This window comes from Struthio camelus, chromosome 1, assembly GCF_040807025.1.
Source record: "Struthio camelus isolate bStrCam1 chromosome 1, bStrCam1.hap1, whole genome shotgun sequence".
Taxonomy (NCBI): domain Eukaryota; kingdom Metazoa; phylum Chordata; class Aves; order Struthioniformes; family Struthionidae; genus Struthio; species Struthio camelus.
Window position 1 is genome coordinate 208,607,190 of NC_090942.1, and position 20,809 is coordinate 208,627,998.

At 40.0% G+C, this 20,809-nt stretch overlaps 1 long non-coding RNA gene across 1 annotated transcript in view; it reads right to left on the minus strand.

Annotated features, from left to right (window-relative positions):
- Positions 1 to 222: 222 nt before the first annotated feature.
- The window catches only part of LOC138065830 (uncharacterized), a 29,330-nt gene continuing 8,743 nt past the window's right edge, over positions 223 to 20,809 (minus strand). The window contains exons 3-5 of the long non-coding RNA XR_011138898.1: positions 18,612 to 18,679; positions 14,605 to 14,668; positions 223 to 352 (exon numbers count right to left, since the gene is read on the minus strand). This is a non-coding gene — a long non-coding RNA (uncharacterized lncRNA). The remainder of the gene's footprint in view (positions 353 to 14,604; positions 14,669 to 18,611; positions 18,680 to 20,809) is intronic.

Sequence of the window (20,809 nt, forward strand, 5' to 3'; positions counted from 1 at the left end):
ATCTGCACTTCATGCCACAGATTACCACCCCCTGAGTCTGGCAGTTCAGCCATTTCTCAGTCCACCTCACTGTCCACTTATTTAGCCTGCGTTTCATCAACTTGTTGATAAGAATGTTACTGGAGGCAGTGTCAAAGCCTTATTAAAGTCAAGATAAACAACACCCACTTCTCTCCCCTGCTTCATAAGCCATTCAGTTCTTCATAGAAGTCTATCAGGTTGGTTAAGTATGACTTCCCCTTCATAAATCCATGCTGATCCAATCATCTTCTTGACCTTCATGTGTCTGGAAATGGTTTCCAGTAATAGTTGCTCCATCACCTTCCCAGTGATCAAGGTGAGACTAACTGACCTATACAGAGACAGTACAGAGAATATGATGACTGAGATTTAGAAAACTAATTTTCAGATGGCTAAAGTCAGATGACTAAAATATTTCAATTAGATTATTCCAGCTCTTCTCTTCTGAGAAGTTCCCTTCTATTGAACGAATTGCATTAGTTGCAGTGGCATAAGGCTACCAAAATATGCATTAGAAACAAAATCAGAGATGCACATTGTAAATATGATAGGGCATAATGGGGCAAGTTGGAATGAGGGAAGGAAAGAGCATGAGGAGGTGAAATCATGACGCATTCTTGCAGAATTGGCCAGGAGACAGACACCTTCAGAGAATCAGTTTACCACTGCACTCAGAAATCACTGCCTGGCAACTCTCTATTTTGGAGAAAAACAGTCTTTACTCAGACTGTATTCTTTTAATTCCATAGAACCCTAAATGTTGCTCATCGCACAGCTGGGAATACAGGAGCTGTTGACTTAACACATATCAGAGATTTGAAAGAAAGCCAGTTTAACATGGAAGGAAAATTCAAATGTTATTATTCTCTGTGTTCAATTTACAGTAGTTTCTGGTTGAGTTGATTGCCTAATTCCAAAAACTGCCAGCTAAATTCTAAAGTGCACTTTGCTACAGCATAGAAACTCTTTCTCATTTGATGGCCCTCATGTGGTAAAGGGTCACATACACAGATAGGAAGAAGCAGGAGAAATAGGAGGTGGCATTCACTTAGATAAAGAGCAATTTTAAGCAATGGGATACGTCCCACAAGCCAAGCAGTGCAGTTGATGGAACAGTTTGGTTTGCTTTCTCAAAGTGTTATAGAACATAGCACAACACATAGCTACAGATTACTACAGAAATGTAATTTCCTTTGACGATCCTCTTTTTACTTTCACCAAAAGAACAAATATCATATAAATTCAAACCCAGTTTGACAGAAAAAGTAGACTCAAGTTAGGCTCTTCAGCCCACACGGAGGTCTTTAAATAAATGGACTGACTTGTAGAAGGTACCTATTGAAATTAACATATATTTGGCACACAAACTACTGTGAACATGAGGCAATTTTCCTATAGAAAAGGTAGGACACTCCAACTACCAGTCAATACACAAATGAATCTTTGAAAGCAATGGAAGATTCTACCTCATTTTCAGAGTTTTCCAAGAAGGGAGATTGGTCCAAAGTGTCTGAAGACACTTGAGGTAGGGTTCAGTTCAAGATTAAGCTACCAGAATGTATCTGCATGTGAGGTAGGTATTTAAACTCCTATTACAGTCAACGGAAATCTAGGATTTGTTTCAGTTGCCCATAAACGTACATAGATTTAGATGTTTAGTGCTATTTGAAACTCCCTTGCCTCCAGCCTGCCCTGGCCTGCAATCAGGGCTCCAGCACAGCCACATTCTCCATGCTCTGGAGTCATTTCTGCCAGCCGTCCATGGGTGCCTCAGACCGCAGGACGTCCCAGGTGGCATTAGACATCTATCTATCCGCAGAAAACTGAATCAATTCCCTAATCAGCAAAGTCACTGGAGCTTAGAGAGGGCTTGATTCAGTCATCTGCCTTCTACCAGTGAAATCTTTCCACTGACTTCCATGAGCTTTGGATCCTGCCCAGAATGATGATGTGGCAAACAAGGAAGTGTGAAAATCCCAAAACACTCGCATGCTAACAATCATGCCATTCAGCAAGCGTATTCACGCTGACCTGCAGTCAAAACTGGTTTTTTTAAACCAAAGGTTTTGTACTGTGTTATACCAGAGGATTGAAGAACAATCAGTTTATAAGAATTCTTTTAGAAAGAATTTTTTGCTTCCTTCCATTTTCTAGCTAAAGCCAGGAATAGGTTTATCCAGATGGAAGGTTTAGGGTTATTACACGTATTCCTAGTAGCAGTCATTCATCAGCCTCTCTCAGTTCGCCATCCACATTGCTGCTGCATCTGACCAAGATACATACATTTCTTTTAAGTACTCATCGCTGATACATTTCTCTCCTCTCAACCCCATTTCCAGATGTGTTCATAATTTCAGGCCAAATTTGGCTTTCATCAAGGAAATAACTGCAGCACTGGTACCCAAGAGAAATGCAGACAAAAACATAATAGAATTCAATGACAGAAGTTAAAGATTGATTTATTTCAAAGGTGATTTGGGATTTTTTGGATGATCCACCATTAGTCAAGCAGGAGGATTCTCTGCCAGGTGAACTCTTCAAATCAGAATGCTGAAACTTCTAAAACAGGTGCTTTAAAATACAAAGACAAAATATATGAAATTAACTCTGTAGAACCTAGTAAAAATTCTTTTTCTCTTGCTATGAAGAAAATGAAAATTAGATGATTACAACTATTACTGATTTTGGTCTTAAAACCTGAAGTCTCTGTATGCTTGGTTTATTACAATATATCACCAAAGACACAAATTAATCTTCTGCCAAACAATAAACTATACATTTCTTATGAAATCTGAACTATACTTTCAAATCTGATGTTGAACCTCATGTATTTTTGTTGTTGTTGTTGTTAGGATATGACTTGTTCAGTGCAGTAGCTCATGAATTTGGCCATTCTCTTGGGTAGGAGCACTCCAAAGATCCAAATTCTCTCATGTGCCCAACAAATAAATTGTTCAGCTTAGAATGGGGAATTCTACCTTCCCCATGATGATCTGATACAGTCCTTGAACGGCAAGTTGCACTGAAATGGTTCCCTTGTGAATAGCAAGGCTTCAGTCCCCCCCTGGAATATGTCATAGCATAATAACATGCATTCTAGCCTAAAATTTGATGAACAATTAACTGAGGGCTGGAAGGAATGGTATAATTATAAATAATTGAGATACATGAGTGTCTTTTAGCTATATTAGTCCTCATTTTCAAAAAGATCCCAAAAGTATACTTAGCTAGAGAGACAAAACACATATGCCCTCTGTAAAATTAGCTCAAGAAGAGCACCTTTCATTGCATAACATTCTGGAACAAATCCAAACATTTAGAGACCATTTCAGAATTTAAAATAGTGACTTGCCCTGCAATGCAGTGGTTGCAAATACGTGCAGATGTTCTTTTAAGTATTCAGTTGTGGGCTTTTGTCGTTGGAAGTGACTATTTGGCCTCAAAGAAAACAAAAGAAACAATAAATCTAAACCGGTATGTATTAAACACAAAATAATCCTGTTCGCAATGGCAATGGTGGCAGGAGCAAGACAGGCAAGCATGGTTTAATGTTCACCTAGCTCCATCATTCAGATTAGTAATTTCCAGAACTGTGAGGGTCCATTGAATGACATGGTATGCAGATTTACTACTCTTGGAAACTTTCGAGGGATCTTCATTTCTTCTTGTAGTCAGTGAGAGGGAAAAGTGAGTGATGTTCTATAGGACTAGGATAACCTCAACTTTACTCCAATAATGGAAAAAGTAATAGTAATGAGTCTTTAAGCAAGGCTGCCCTGTCTCGGACATATTGCTCCATTTTATACTTGATTTGTGAATGTCTCCTTTGAACATTTAATCTCAGGTTATATAAACACTGGATTCATTGTTTGATGTTTTAAAATAGAAGTGTGGCAGCCTGAATATCCAGTTTGTATTCTAAGGGTCCTTGAGCTTTACTTTAAGCTTAAACAACATCATCTTTAGGAGATCAGCAAGGCATATCCAAGAATACTCAAAGGAGAGAGACAGATTTATTCAAAGTAGTGGTGTTTTTCTTTATGTAGGCTCTGCAGGCAAAGGTAGTCCTTAGAGAATATAGCTATAGAAGGTGAGAAAATACAGTTCAAAAACTTATCTTGGGTAAAAAGACTGAAAAAAAGCTCCAAATGGGCCTCTGAGTGAAATAAAATTTATTTATTTGCAAATTATAGTTCATTTCAAATTCTAAGTTTTAAAAATGTATAGGCATATGTACCTGTGTTTTTGTTGAGAGGTCCTTGAACAAAAAAAGCAGAGAAATCTAACATTTCCCTAACTTTTGATGCAGTGACAAGTTTTGCAAATGACCTGTTTTCACAGAATCACAGAATCACAGAATCACAGAATGGTTGAGGTTGGAAGGGACCTCCGGAGATCATCTAGTCCAACCTCCCTGCTCAAGCAGGGTCCCCTAGAGCATATTGCCCAGGATCACATCCAGACGACTTTTGAATATCTCCAGCGAAGGAGACTCCACTACCTCTCTGGGCAACCTGTTCCAATGCTCTGTCACCCTCACAGTGAAGTTTTTCTTCAGGTTCAGATGGAACTTCCTGTGGTTCAGTTTCTGTCCCTTGCCTCTTGTCCTGTCACTGGGCACCACGGAGAAGAGACTGGCCTCATGCTCTCAACACCCTCCCCTTCAGACACTTGTAGACACTGATGAGATCACCTCTCAGTCTTCCCTTCTCCACCCTAAACAGGCCCAGCTCTCGCAGTCTTTCTTCATAGGAGAGGTGCTCCAGTCCCCTCATCAGCTTGGTAGCCCTCCACTACACTCTCTCCAGTAGCGCCATGTCTCTCTTGTACTGGGGAGCCCAGAACTGGACACAGTCCTCCAGATGTGGCCTCCCCAGGGCTGAGGAGAGGGGCAGGATCACCTCCCTCCACCTGCTGGCAACACTCTGCCTAATGCACCCCAGGAGACCATTGGCCTTCTTGGCCACAGGGGCACATTGCTGGCTCATGCTTAACGCGTTGTCCACCAGCACTCCCAGGTCCTTCTCTGCAGAGCTACTTTCCAACAGGTCAACCCCCAGCCTGTCCTGGTGCATGGGGTTATTCCTGCCTAGGTGCAGGACCTTGCACTTGCCTTTGTTGAACTTCATGAGGTTCCTCTCCGCCCAGCTCTCCAGCCTGTCCAGGTCCCTCTGAATGGCAGCACAGTCTTCTAGTGTGTTAGCCTCTCCCCCCAGTTTAGTCTCATCAGCAAACTTGCTGAGGGTGCACTCTGTCCCTTCCTCCAGGTCATTGATGAATATATTGAACAAGACTGGGCCCAGCACTGACCCCTGGGGGACACCGCTAGCTACAGGCCTCCAGCTAGACTCTGCGCCATTCACCACAACCCTCTGAGGGTTCCAGCCAGTTCTCAATCCACCTCACCTAACCCACACTTCCTGAGTTTACCTATGAGGATGTGATGGGAGACAGTGTCAAAAGCCTTGCTCAAGTCCAGGGAGACAACATCCACTGCTCTCCCCTCATCTCCCCAGCCAGTCATTCCGTCATAGAAGGCTATAACATTGGTCAAGCATGATTTCCCCTCGGTGAATCCATGCTGACTACTCCTGATCACCTTCTTGCCCTCCACATGCTTAGTGATGACCTTCAGGATGAGCTGCTCCATCACCTTTCCAGGGATGGAGGTGAGGCTGACAGGCCTGTAGTTCCCTGAGTCCTCCTTCTTGCCCTTTTTGAAGACTGGGGTGACATGGGCTTTCTTCCAGTCCTCAGGCACCTCTCCTGATCTCCAGGACCTTTCCAAGATGATGGAGAGTGGCCTAGCGATAACATCCGCCAGCTCCCTCAGCACTCGTGGGCACATCCCATCGGGGCCCATGGACTTGTGGATGTCAAGTTTGGACAAAAGATCTCTAACCTGATCCTCCTCCACCAAGGGAGAGTCTTCCTCTCTCCAGCCTTCCTCTCTTGTCCCCAGGGAATTCCAGACCCTGGGGGCTGGCCTTCGCAGTGAAGGCTGAGGCAAAGAAGGCATTCAGCAACTCTGCCTTCTCTATATCCTTCGTCACCAGGGCACCCGCCCCATTCAGCAGAGGGCCCACATTTTCCCTAGTCTTCCTTTTGCTATTGATGTATTTGAAGAACCCTTTCTTCTTGTTCTGGACATCTCTTGCCAGATTTAATTCCAAATGGGCCTTAGCCTTCCTTGTCGCATCCCTGCACACTTTGACAACGTCGCTGTATTCCTCCCAAGTGGCCTGTCCCCTTTTCCACGCTCTATATACTTCCTTCTTCTGTTGGAGTTTTGTCAGGAGTTCCTTGCTCCTCCACACAGGTCTCCTGCCCACTTTGCTGGACTGCTTACTCAGAGGGATGCACCAATCTTGAGCCTGGAGGAGGTGATGCTTGAATATCAACCAGCTCTCCTGGACCCCTCTTCCTTCTAGGGCCCTGTCCCTTGAGATTCCCCTAAGTAGGTTCCTGAAGAGGCCAAAGTCAGCTCTCCTGAAGTCCAACGTTGCAATCCTCCTTATTGCCCTGCTCCCTCCTCGTAGGAGCCTGAACTCCACCATCTCATGGTCACTGCAGCCAAGGCTGCCTCCAACCTTCACATCTCCCACCAGACCTTCTTTGTTTGTTAGTACAAGGTCTAGCAGCTCACCTCTCCTTGTTGGCGTCTCCACCACCTGGGTCAAGAAATTATCATCAGTGCTCTGCAGGAACCTCTTTGACTGTGCCTAGCTGTGCTGTTTTCCATCAGCAAAGTTCACTATCACTATACACAACACCTTGTTAACTAACATGTTATTGCACGCCTCAGATTGTCACCTAAATGTTTCAAGAGCACATTCTATGCTAACGTATTCATTAGCCAATTATTAAACTTTAGACCAAGTAAATAACCTCTTCATAGTTTCTAGACCATTGTCAAGCTGCAGCAAAACTGTTGCTGTCAGCATTCTTGAATATCTTTCAGCAGTGAGCACATTAATTAAATCTGACTAGATTCTCTTAATACTCAGTACTTTTTAAAACTTTATACAAACAAATTAGTCCTGATTTTAGCAAAGAATTCAGAAATTAAATTTAGGAATGGAAGCAACTCTGCCATCACTCAGGAAAGCACTTAAATCTCATTAACTTCAGTGAAACTTAAATGTGTGCCTATGTTCAACAAATTAGTAGAAAATACATAGGTCAATTAGTACAGCACAAATCTCAAGCAAAGAGATCCTAGCTTCTGGCAGAGCTTCTTAGCTAAGGATTTGCACTCAGATCTTATTTTTAAATGATCTGCATCTTAGAGGCATAATAAGCTTGTTTTTTCCTGAAAACAATGTATGGACATAATATGTATGGATATGTATGAAACATATGGACATAATGTATGGACATAACGTATGGACATAACATATGGACATAATATGTATGGATATGTATATGGACATAATATGTATGGACATAAATATAATGGTAAATAAAAATTCCATCTGAACCTGAGAAAAAACTTCTTCACTGTGAGGGTGACAGAGCATTGGAACAGGTTGCCCAGAGAGGTGGTGGAGTCTCCTTCCCTGGAGATTTTCAAAACCCGTCTGGATGTGATCCTGGGCAACATGCTCTAGGTGACCCTGCTTGAGCAGGGAGGTTGGACTAGATGATCTCCAGAGGTCCCTTCCAACCTAAACGATTCTGTGATTCTGTAATCCCATGGAACTTCTGAGTATTATTCTAAATAGTGGTGAGTGAATTACAGCATGAAGAACAGTTTAAAAATGAGATATATTGTTGTTCAGGGAAATTTTAAGCACTTTTTTTCTTTAGGCATATATGATTCAGAAAGTACCAAATAACAGACAGTATGGAGGGTTTCCTTCAAAATTAATTCACACAGGTTAAAGCTCAAGTTGATGTGGCTTATGAAATCACCAAAAAGAAAGAAAGCATATCTTTTGGTGTTCACTGTATTGGTGATATCCACATCACCATAAACATCCAATAGAAATAAAAAGCTTTTTTCTTATTCCCACAGATGTGTAGATACCTTCCTACTGCTGTTTTTTCAGTGTTTTTTTCAACTCACCTTCTTATTTTCAGAAGTTTTGAATGCACTCCTATCTGATTTTTTACAGCAGTAAGAGATATTACTTTGCTTCTAATAATTGTAGTTTAAAGGTTAGTTTGAATTACTAGAACAAAAATCACATTCAAAGCAGCTAACTTGTTTATTCTAGTTCCCTTTGTTTTATTTCTTAGCCTGTCAGGCTTTCTGCATTTATTTACATGCCACTTGGATACAGGAGGTGGGGTTTTTCAAAGCAACCAGCATTGGCCTGTTTCTGCTGAAGTCAATACTAAAATACTCTTTGATCACACTGGGACAAGTGGTGTCACATTTGAGCGCTTTTGAAAATCCTACCTAACAGAAGGCACCACAGAAAATGCCATTTGAATTGTATTACAAATAGTAAGAGCACCTCTCCTACATCAATTTTTCTCGTTATATGGTTTCCAGGTATGAAATATTGGATAGTTTGACCACGGAAGTGTCAGTACAGTCCATACGTGAGTGTGGATTTTCCCACCACTGTGACTCATGTTTATCCTGCAGCATGCATGAAGAGGATCAAAAAGACCTTGTTCTTTGTGAGACATAAATACTGGAGGCACTGTGCCTTACTCTTAATTCCTTTCCAGTATAACTGGCAACATAACTGCAAAGTGTGCAGGCAGTGCTGTGGCACAGGAGGAGGCACATACCAGGTCATAAAGACAGAAGTATTCAGAGAGAGTATTGGTGGCTGGATGAATAAGGCTTCCCATTTTACCAGAGACTATGTCAGCCATACCATGTCACAGTTCATAACAAAAAAATAGTAACTTGGCCAGATGTCTATGCTTTCCTGCAGTGATTACACAGCAGTTCACACCTGGATCAACTTTAGTATCAGCATATAACATTTTTTTCTGTGAAGGAGTTAGTACCATCTAAATATATGTTACATACTGCACAACAATCCAGAATGCAGAAGAATGAAGGATTCATATATATAGAATGAAGGATTCATATATAGCAATTTCTGCTCCTGCCAGAAAATACATTTTCTTGTTATTGGCTATTGCCTTATTGACTATATTGACTGCTATTATCCTGACTACATGCACAGTGATCTTACTGATATCTTTTCATCCGGGTTCATATTTCCCTTTCCTTCTACCTCCCCTTTAGGTGAGAATATTTATTATTTACTCTTGGGAAGGGATACTTCGGTAAAATGGATGAAAGGCACCATGACATCTCTACAGGTTTAAAGTCCTGAAATTTAACAGAATATAAAAGAAAAATCAATATTCAGAGTTTGGTCCAAGTTCTCAGTGACCCATGCTTGCATGTAAGCTCTGGCCTATTCTTTTTTAAAGATAGACTGGTGTTTTTGTAAGTGGGTTTTCATCCCCGTTTTGAAGTTTTTCACACCTCTGGGGCCAGACTGTGTAGGTCACCTCCGCACAAACTTTTCCTTCAAGCCCTCAGCACTTCTGCATACAGTGAGGCAGACTGTCTTTACTACTGCAGGAATGCTCCTTCCAATGTATAAATTAAAAATCTAGACTAAAGAGTGTAGTTTGCTTTTTGCAATTTTAGACCTAGTTTTAACGCAAAAACGAATACAATAATGTTAATATACCCTTGTTTATTTGCTAATAAATAATAGTATGGGAATAGCTACAGATTGCTCAGTAGAATCAGCTGTTTTCATACCATTCTGATCTAGCTCTTTCTAGAATAACTAGAAATACACATTTTTTATTCAGTTTTGATGAAATTCACAAAGCAATGGAACTGGGGTAAAGAAATCCAAGAAGCTTTGCCAGGGATTGAAGGCGATGCAAATGCAGCATTGAATGGGGCGATGAGTGGCAAATGTAATGTTAGGCCAAAGTAAAAAGTTTAAATGCAGCATTTCCTTACCTGTACACTTCACTTTGCAGTAGATACTAATTAGTTCCATCAGTTAGGCTACATGTATCAGTCCTGCCTGTAAATTATTTTCTTTATACTTGAAACAAAATTATGGTTATTTTAGAATGGTTATAGGGTCATAAAATGGCAAGCAGAGCCTGCTGAGACTACTGGCATGCAGTAATCATCACTACAGATCACAGAGCAAAAAATAGATGTTCTTCAGCCTTTTGCTTTTTCTTCATATTGGTTTGTGGTCAAGAAAATCAATGCTGGCCTTGTTCCAGCACACCCATCATTTTTCCTAACCTCAGTAAACGTCATAGTCCAATACATAGCTATAGGAATTATGAGCAAATAAGATTAAATTAATATTTTTTTCTAGATTTCACTTACTTTTTTCCTGGTTCTCAAGAATATGCAAGGAACTACAAAGAGAAAAAAGTCCTGTTTTCCATATAGGCTAATGCATGGTTTCGACGTTACTGTTCAGTCTATCAGAAGGATCAAAAGGATACAGTCAGCCTGTAGATGTTCAACTGAATACTGAACATTCCTTTGCAGGCATGCAACTTTGAGCATATACATATTTGTATAGGGTCTTCCAGTGTACCTACAGCACTGCAAAAACTGATATATGAGAGGTATATCTGTTCAAACAAATTAGCACCTGGAAAATCTCTCTTGCCATTGTAACTTAGATGTAAAACTCAGACACTTGAAATTCTGGCAATTCTGCTCTTGACTTTTTAAAACCCAACATGACACTCGCAAAGGTAGCTCCAATTTTCCTGAAAGGAGAGTTTTGCATAAATGACTGCTGTCTTTTTAACCTGTTATTCTTAAAAGTTTCCTGTAATGGAGATGCTGAACTCCTACTATTGCAATGCTCAGCCATCCTCATGTCAGAATGTTTTTTCCTAACTGCCAAGGCTAAATCTTCACTGCTACAATAAAAGCACATTATTTCTTCTCCTATCTGCAGCAGACACTGAAAACCCTTCCTTCCTTCCTCTTTACTGCTACTGCTTATGTAGATGTGGAATAATATCACGTCTTTCTTCGCCCTCTCTTCTGTAGACTACGCAGCCCCACTGCCTTGACCCCTTCCACATAGTTCACTCCCTTGATAACATGCTTAGTGCTCACCTCTGTGCTATCTTCAATTGGTCTCTCCCTTTCTAGATGTATGATAAGTCTCTTTTGTGAGAGACTTATCAGTGCCCTGTGGAGCAGAAAGATGATTTCATTTGTTTTACTTCCAGGATGATGTTTGCCTTTTTCACAAGAGAATAACATTTTTTGTCTCCCATTCAGCTTGTGATCTACTATTAACCAGTTCCTCATTCTGTATGGTAATGTGCAATATTTAACCACAAGCACAGCACATGATTTCAACTCCTTTTTAAATTGCAGCCTGTTTTCCTGGGTCTTGCAGGCCAAATTATGTGTTTCCAAACTAAATGTGTATCATAGTGTACTTTAATGTGTACCTCCAAATTTCAAAGGCTTCACCACTTCTACCTATGATACCTTTACTTAAATTAAATGTTTGATTCAAAATAACGGATCTAGTTGATTTTGTTTCCTAACTCCAGTATTTAAAATCATCTTTTTGAATGGTTATGTTTGTAAATTCTTATTTCTAGTATTAATCATTTACACAGACCACTAGAAACTGATATTCCTCGTGTTTATCCCAAATATGGACATATAAACAATAACTTACTAGGCAAAGCCTCAACAAAACAGTTACTGCCCTCAGTATTTTTCAGGCTCCCTTGGGTTTCTGACATGCCTGTGCAGAATGCCAACATGAAAACCCTGTTCTCAGCCTAATATATGGGAGAACAAGCTATGGAACTCAAGTTTGTTTCTAAGAAAATAAAACAAATTACTTTCAATGAGATACTAATAAAAATGATCCCAATTTTTTAGAAAAAGGTCAGAAGGGATTTGGCTCTCAACATGTAAGAGACAAATATGTTTTTTCTGTGATCTCTTCCTTCAATATATAGCATTGAAACAGTTGTACCAAATTTCCACACACCTCACATCTTTCTAAGGATAAATTTGCTACAGCATATGTCTGTTATTTCACTCTCACTTTCTACAGTGATCATAGATTCACTTATTGCTATAATTTCAATTTTAATAGTACTTGATCTTTTCAGGCATCTCAGAAGCACTGAACTAGGCAAATATATATTATGCCTTCTGCCTCTGCCAATGTCCTTCAGATTGAGTCCGCCTTCATCTGTGCAAGTTGAGCTGAGACTGCTCAGCAGTAATCACCTAATCAGGAAACTACAAAAAGCAGCAAGTAGGCCAGTTAGTGCAAAAGCTAAAAGATAAGGTGGGGGCGGGGAGGAGAGAATAGTAATTGAAGGATCAAGTTGCTGTAATAAGCCATTCAGCCAAGTGACTAATAGAGTAAGAACAAATAAACTCTTGTAGAAGAGTTTTGTTAGGAAAAGGGTTACTGATATGCTGTGGTGTCTGGAGAAGACAAGGCTGAAGTCATAACCCAGATTTCAGTGTGCTGTCTAGATCCATTGCAATCCTGAGTTGAATTAGGTGTGTTATGGGAGAAGGTGGAGGTAATAGTACCAGCTAATACAGAAGATTAAAACTGATTAGTCTTCTGTGCTTCGTGTCAGTTCTTGGGCTCAGAGAGGATCAGGAGAAGTGCCAGAAGCCAATGTCCCTTGTTCTGGAAAAAGGACTGAGAATATAGAGAAGGGCTAAGAGTGAGAGTATCTTAGGCAAAGTTAGAGTTTGGGTTATATGTGGGGGTATGCTACTGTACCTTGTTTAAAAAAAAAAAAAGTAAATGAGTAAAATCTCTTCTGAATTTACATTTGCTTTCTTTTCACTTTAAGTTGCCATTACAAGACAAAGATGAAAAGAATTAAGACCCATAGGAGTTCATGAAAGTTACAGTAAAAGAATTCTGGGAAATATCTTACTGCAACAGAGTCTGAATTCTGTAGCATTATAAAATACACTATAAGCTATATATGATGGGCCACCCATCCATTCGGTCCCTTAGAGAAAATTGTCAGCCATAACAGAAACAGCTGGTCAAACATTGATCCAAACTATTGCATCAAAAAAGACCTCTAGTATGAGCATGTGAACTTTGCTTGCAAACAACAGCACCTACAAATCTGGCTTAGTGGGCAAACATAGAGCTGTTCTATGATCTGCTGCTGTATTCTTGTAATTAATTTAACTGACCTCAGTGCTTTAGATCAGACATACCAAATGAAAGTAGAATGATATGAAAGCTTTATTTCTTCTCAGGAAACTATGTTAATGACTAAGGCAAGGAATGATACTATTTAACGATAATTCTAATAATTCTACAAATCCTGGGGTCATGAAGAATATGATGCACTTGTTCTTTTAATAACAAATTGTCATGGCAAAATTGTCTATATTAACCGCAAGAAGAGCCATTCTTGCTTGCAAACTTTTACATTATCTAAGTGACTATTTTTTTTCTCAGTAGTTGGGAAGACATCATATTGCACAATACAGCACCTGTGACAACCAATACAGTCTAACGTCCTTCTGCTGTGAACTAGATAGAAAGCCGAAAGTCATTCCTGATACTACAACTCTGGTTTCACTGTACACCAGCAGTGAATTTAAACTAATTATAAATTACAGAAAAACTACTATATTAGGACTTTACAAAACATACAGAGGGCTGATATTTTTTCTCTTTGTTGTGGTATTGTCACTGGCAACTACAAAAGAGATCTATTACCACTGCTATGGAGTCAAATTCCTTCCACCCTTTACACAGCAATAAATGACAACTACACACAGGGCAAGCCAGAGTAACAGCAAGGCAAGGTGGATCCTGTTCAGATAGGGGAGCAAACAGATTTTAATTGGAAAAGGTACTATATTTGATGCAAAATATTGCATCATTTTCTATTCATCAGTCAGGTTAACTAGACTAGTTTCCTCCTCCACTTACATTACCCAAAAATGTAAACGTGCATTATGTAAAAATGCAAACTATGAGGCTACGGTAAAGTTTTGGGACACAGAGCCAGGACTGGAGAGAGTCTTCCTTTAATGTGTAATCCTCTTTTGTTGCACATTAATGTAAAGAACCATAAAGGATTAAAGTACACAAAAGCTGATTGTTCCTGACCTGTGGTCAGCCATCAGTCAGTCAGTAATTATAACTGTCTTCATAGAAAATGTAATGACATCAAGCTGATTTTGAAGGGCCAGGATGTTGGGTGTGCCTCTGTCAGCGTTCTATTTCAGATCAGGAGTGCGTTTTTGAAACTAGTCTCCTGACTATCCCCACTCATCACAGTTTGGTTCACACTGGGGAGCAGTCTGGGCATGAGTGAACTGGATCCTTTCGGATGGTACTAAGCCAGAAAGTGCACCTACCCACTGATGGATGTTCATCCCACTGGACCAGACGTTGAGTTGTCTGGAGTAACCCTGAAAAGCCCACCAAATGGATGTCCAGGCCTCAGCACCCACTGATTCACCCTCCAGATCTACTCTCATTGCACTACTTAGGTAGACTTTTGGCAACCCAAAATTGTGACACAAAATTCCCTCTTCCCTTTTTATTGGCCTGAAAGATCTCTAAAACCTACCTACATCCTGTTTTAGATGGTCTCTGTGATTCCTGGTTCTGGCCAATAGCGTTCTCAGGAACGGCTAAAACAAAGAAAAAATTTGCTTCTTAGAACAAAGGAAAATGAGAAGAAAGAGACAGGAACAAGGTTAGTGCTTCATTTGAGTAACATCTTGTCTGAAGTGGAGTTATTGCCCTAAAAAAGGCAGGAGACTGTATTTGCAGGAAATCATGAACTGACATTTAAACATTAATTTTCTAGATGAAAACCACAGTATCTGCCAAGTGTGTGGATTAATGTATTTATTTAGCTTTTAATAAATTAGATACTGTCAAACTCCTGCTAAAGCCTATTGCAACACCAGCAGGTCCCCAATTATTATATACATTTCATATACTATTGTAAGATACTCATTTGTCAAATATTTTGGAGGCACAAGCAGCTCTGAAGCATTGGCAAATTGTTAAATAATTCTGAGAGGAGACCTGAGGGGAAAAAAAAAACAAACTGAAATGTAGAAAAGCAGGAAATTGGAAAGGTGGAAGGCCTAAACTAGACAACAGATAAGAAATCACAAAGCAAATTCCAAAAGAGAGGTGAAAGGTGCTCCAGTGCTCTACAAATAACCATCGATACAACAGTGCAAGAATGTCTATAATGTGAACTATTATATCTTTTGTTTTCAATAAGAAAATTATTTTTTAACAGCTAATTGATCAGAACTGCCTTTAAATTATACATCCATCATAGCAGACTGAAGAGAATTGTTAAGAGGTCTTGTGGCTATATCAGTTTATATTTCTTCTCTCAATTTTGTGGAAAAATCTAGGATAAATGCATCACAGATGGAGTCAGGAGCACTTCTATTAAAACATGCTGAAATGATAAGGATTTTTTTTTACAGCTAAGGATGACAGTCTCTGGGTGGAAATTATCACACTTCAGGTGTCGGTAACGTAAATAACTACTTCTAACTAATCAGCTAAATGTTCTTTATAGCAGATAGAGATTAATAGGCAGTTGCACGTCACAACTAACCCATCCTGTTTAGGAATCTAGCTAGAAGTGTTATACCTCAGTTTCAAAGAAATAGAGAGAAAAATATTTCAAATAAATAGTACAAACATAAAAAAACTTGCTGGGAAATGGTTTTTGTGTCCCCTGAGGTTTTCCAATGTCAAAGTCAAAATCTCAAATTGTTTTGAAGCAAATAATCTGAAAAACATTATAAATTAGGTCAACTGATACAGTTTGCTTCAGCTTTTATAATGCTCTGTATTTATTTTTGTCATGAGCAAACAAATTCTGAAACAATCATTTTAAATTGGAAAAAGGAATATTTTTATTTGGTAATGTCTACATTGATTATTTTGGCAGCTTCAGAAGATATTTTGCCACACTGCCACTGGCCTCCAGGACCTGGGAAAGATGCAGGCACATCTTACCAGCAAAAATAGAGAAATTTTTCATGTCCTTAGTCACTAGACTTTCTGTCCCACTGAGTGGTACAACCACAGTTTCCTTAGTCTTCGTTTTGCTGCCAATGTACTTATTGCCCTTCACATCATCACTAGTTTCAACTCCAGCTGAGTTTTGGTTTTTCTAAATCCACCCCAGCATGCTTGGAAAAAATGTATGTATCCCTCTCAAATAGCTTATCCCCGTGTCTTTCTTCTGCAGGCTTTCTTTTTTGCGTTTGACTTCACTCAGTCCCACTCATCCATGCTGGCCTTCTTCCACGACCGCTTGAACTTTCACACATCAGAGTGGAGTCCCATGGCTAAGCCCAATCTGACTGAACAGATTCAGACATAAACAAACCTCAAATTGAATTCAAACTCCAGGGTTACTCTCCCCTCGCAAGTATAGGCCTTTGATTCTGCTGCATAACAGACAGTTTGTGTAAAACACAGTAGAAGGATATGCCCTCCCAAGAAATCAGAATATACTTGAAGAGACTCAGAACAGTATTTTTCTTATAACGCTAAGCCATCTCAGTACTTTTTATTAGTATGTGATTGAATGGACTTCACTGATCTTCTAAAATTTCCTCTCTTCCCTTTCCATTTGTTTGTGATTTGCTTAGTCACTTGGAGTCTGGTTGAGCAACCACTCAGGCTAGTAAGCAGTTACACAAACAACTGTTCCACTAAAGTTTAGTGAGACTGTTGGTTTGACTCACTCTTTACCACTTGAGACCAAGTGGTCCTTTTTTGGTTGTGCAGTTTTTCCATGGTGCCAAAATCAAATTGCACCATTCTGCAAAATTCAGCATAATTTGCTTTGTCTGAAAAGAGGTTGCAGCTTCTCGTCTAGGAAGGAAATTTTTGGTAAAAGAATATTTTAGTGGTATAACTAAGTTTACCAACAAGTAGGTGTTACTGTCCACATACTTGATTACTGAAAAAGAAAAAATAAAAGTAGAACAAGAACTATGAAGTCCTGCCTGGGAAGAGACAACAGCACAACATTTGATTTTTTTCAGAAAAAGAATTTGGTCAAGATAGAATTACTGGCCAAAACTACACAGAGCCAACCCAGAATAGCATGCTTCTCTGAGTTATGGGGGAATCTCATTTAGTCCATTGACTTTTGCACAAAGCAGAGTTATTTTAGCAGAGAAATGAGGAGATAGGGTGATGGATCCTTTTGTGCAGGCACTCAGAGCCTCACTTAGAGACCCAGGATCAGCTCCTTCCCTCTTATAGAAGAAGGACCCATCCCCCACCCAGAGGAGCTGCCTGACCAACAGGCTATCAGCTTTCCATTCACGAAGCAGTGCCTATCTATGAAAAGAGCTGAAGTACCTTAGATTTTTTTCTGTAGCGATTTTTCCAAAAAGCATAGTTTCTTTTTTTTTTTTGGCCAGCCATAATTCTAGACAGAAGGAATCATTCAGAGACAATCATACCTCTCAACTTCTAGGGGAAAAATTTGTGTGAAAAAGAATTGACCTATCCATGCACTTAAAGCTGATTTTATTTTTTTCTCTATTCTCTTAGCAGAGTCTCAGCTTCCTTTAATAAACATGGGGTAAATCTGCACCATTCTTATGCTGACTGCGTTCAAATTCAATCTCATAACTTTCATACTACAGCATAAACCCAAGTCGTATGTCTGTAATTCCTCCAGATGTACTTTAGTGTGAGTCAGATCAGAATGAAGTCTATTATCTCTTTGGTGTTTGGGGGGGCTGCTTATTTTTTTGCTAGAAACAGGATTTTGCAAATCATTCTAAATGTACAATTTTGAGTTAATTTTATTTATGTTCCTAATACTTTTACTAATGACCTGTGCACGTCCTTGAGGTTCAGCGTAGGTAAAGATACAAGAACATAAAGTCTCGCTGTCTCTACCCTGTCTTTCAAACCTCGGCCTCAGTCATCACCCAAGCCCAAGCTCACGGTGCTGTCCCAGTCCAGTACGGATGTGTGCAGATCTTCAGGAAAAACATCAGACATTGACTGCTCCTTAGTTTGGGCTCCAGCAAATCTTTACATTTACTGTGAACAGATGGAGCATAGTATGCCTCTCCATACTACCACAATGTACTCTGTCTCCCCTTACAACACCATGAGATGACTAGTTTTGCATGGGACTCTGCTTACCACAGAGATTTGCTGTGAGACTTGAAGGCACTCTGAGATTACTTTAGTCCAGGTACTAAGTTAAAGATTTTCTACATGAAGGAATATGGTTTTGGCAGGACGAGACATCCACAGGGCTTTAGATTGCATCTTGACCCAGTACTTCAAAGGCAGGGTTGAGCCAGACTTCAATGAATGTGGACAATCAGCTACAAAAAGGTAGTTCATACATGAAAGCTAGCTGGATGAGGTTATGGCACGGCTCCTGTCCCTGGCTAGGTTTGGCTCCATACTGCAGTGAAATGCAGGTGACCAGCCTTCTACCCTTTCCTCTTCCCGCTATCCTGTGTCTCGGCTTTCGGTGGAAGGAAGTAGTGCATACGCCCACAGGTTGTACCTTATGACCTCAATTTAAATCGAATACAGCAAATTACTTACATGGAAAATTCTGAGAGATCCATACATGTCTGTCACCTGGAGGAAAGTGAGAATCCTGATCCATGGCACTGGTTAAGGAAGTAGATAAATTCAAACACAAAAGATGTTAGACCTAACGCAGGTAGATAACATTTACAGGAATGCAATTTCCTTTGTAGCTTATTGCTCAAGACGACTATTGTAAAAACTTGTCTCTGTATTTACATCTTTTTGACAAGCAATTTCCCAGTTAAACTATTCTAGAAAAAGTTTTTAAGGTAATGTAACTGTAGACACCATAGATGGATGGTTAAACCCACAGGTTGAGATATGTTAAGCCTGACTGTTTAATTACTAGCAACTGAAGCGTGTTAGTTCTTGTCACACTGTTAGCGCTGAGCCTGAACGTCTAATACCTTCCTCAGGCTTTTTCTCCCCTGAACCTGTGGGGCATGAGGTGCACCCCGCTGGGAAATGGCTCAGCGCACCTGGATGCAGCCAGGCAGGAGGGAGGAGCTGGACTGCTGCTCTGCAGGGACAGGCTGACGGCTGGCCCATGCCTGGCCTTGAAGCCATGGCAGATGCCCCAGACTGAAAAACTGGAGTTTTCCTCCCTCAGGCAGCCTATGAAAGGGATACACAGCCCAGAATTCAATAGGGATACAGACCCCCTGGCTCCTCTGAAGAGAACCCCCGGAGGGGTATAATCAAGGGAAATGGCACACAGAAACCATAGAGATGTGCCTCTATCTACTGTCTAGGTCCCTGCCAAGAAAAATGGCCAGTAATAACCATCAGAGGACTCCAGATTTGTGCTGCTCAGAGGCAGCTTTGTATCCAAAAGGAGCACACTGCATGGAGATGAGATGAGAAGGAGAACGAACGCTCATTTTCTGCAAAAATACCAGAAACTTCAAGTTCTGAAGCAAGTTGTGCCTCACTGGGTTTAGCCTCAAGTAACTGCCATGTAAAAGAAGATTTCAATCTGCAGAAATAGTTTTCATGTTTGAAGGGGTTTTTTTTCAGTCAAGTTAGATATCCAGATAATAAAACTTAAAGAGACTGGATATCCTAGAGATGATACGAAGCCAGAACTACCTGGTTTAGTAGGTGCTTAAATATCATATTGCATAATTCACAGATGACACAAACAAAACACTTCCCAGGAATTCTGGCCGTTCCTTTTGCTTGTTATTCACAAAGACGTTTGAGCAGCTCTTGACCTACATTAAAAGGCTGTCTTTCCTGTTGGCTTCATTCAGGTTGGCCAGAATCCAGTTAAGCCTCCTGTCCGAGTCAAATGACCAGCAAACAATGATCATTCACCACTGAATCATTCAGTTCTACTTCACTTTTTCATTCTGCTATAGAGCACAAAATGTCTGAAAGAGGCTCAGATTTTAGCTTGCATGCCCATGTGTGGTTTTCTCTAGACCATAAAGGATTCTCATAGGACAGTTTGGTTAAGCATCCTTATTCACAGCAGGATTAGTCACCTCAGAAAATGTCACGTTGTAAACATTTCAGTGGCAATATTGTGAATCTTCTTAACAGAATTTTACAGCACAGAGCACATTTTCACGGTGTGGCTATGGCAACCCCTATTATTAAATATCTGTAACAGCTTTTGTTCTGACCTTTCTTGAACCTTCTCTACCCTTTTTCTACACAGATCAAATTGTTTGACATAGGGACAGGTTCTCTGCTGAAGATGAATGATGTGAGACTAGGATGCTTGGGCAAGAAATTATTTTCCTGATCTACAACAGTTTTTGTCATTCTAAGTCAAGACAAAAAAATAAAGTCTGGAAAATTCACACAGGTAAGAAATGTGAAAATCAGTATCTATTTTGATCTTCTTATTGGAATTATTGATTTCCATTGATTTTGACCCAAAGAAATGAAATTTCTTTTCAAGGAAAGATTTTTGGTTTAATATCTTCTTAATGTTCATTGAAACCATCTCTTTTCTGCAGAAAGAGAGGGGAGCTAACAAATTCACAGCAAAAAATAAAATGGAACATGATGTCCTTTCTTTCTCAGTAAGCTTTAGTGCTTACACAGAGTTCTCCTTTCTTGTTTTGCTCATAGTCCAGTTAAAAAAATTGAGTTGCTCAATAGTCTGTCAGCGGGAATGGGGCTCTGATGGCCTTCAAATTCTTCTTGTATACGTGAGGAAACAATCAGTACTACACTTACTCTAGAGCCGTGGAATTCAA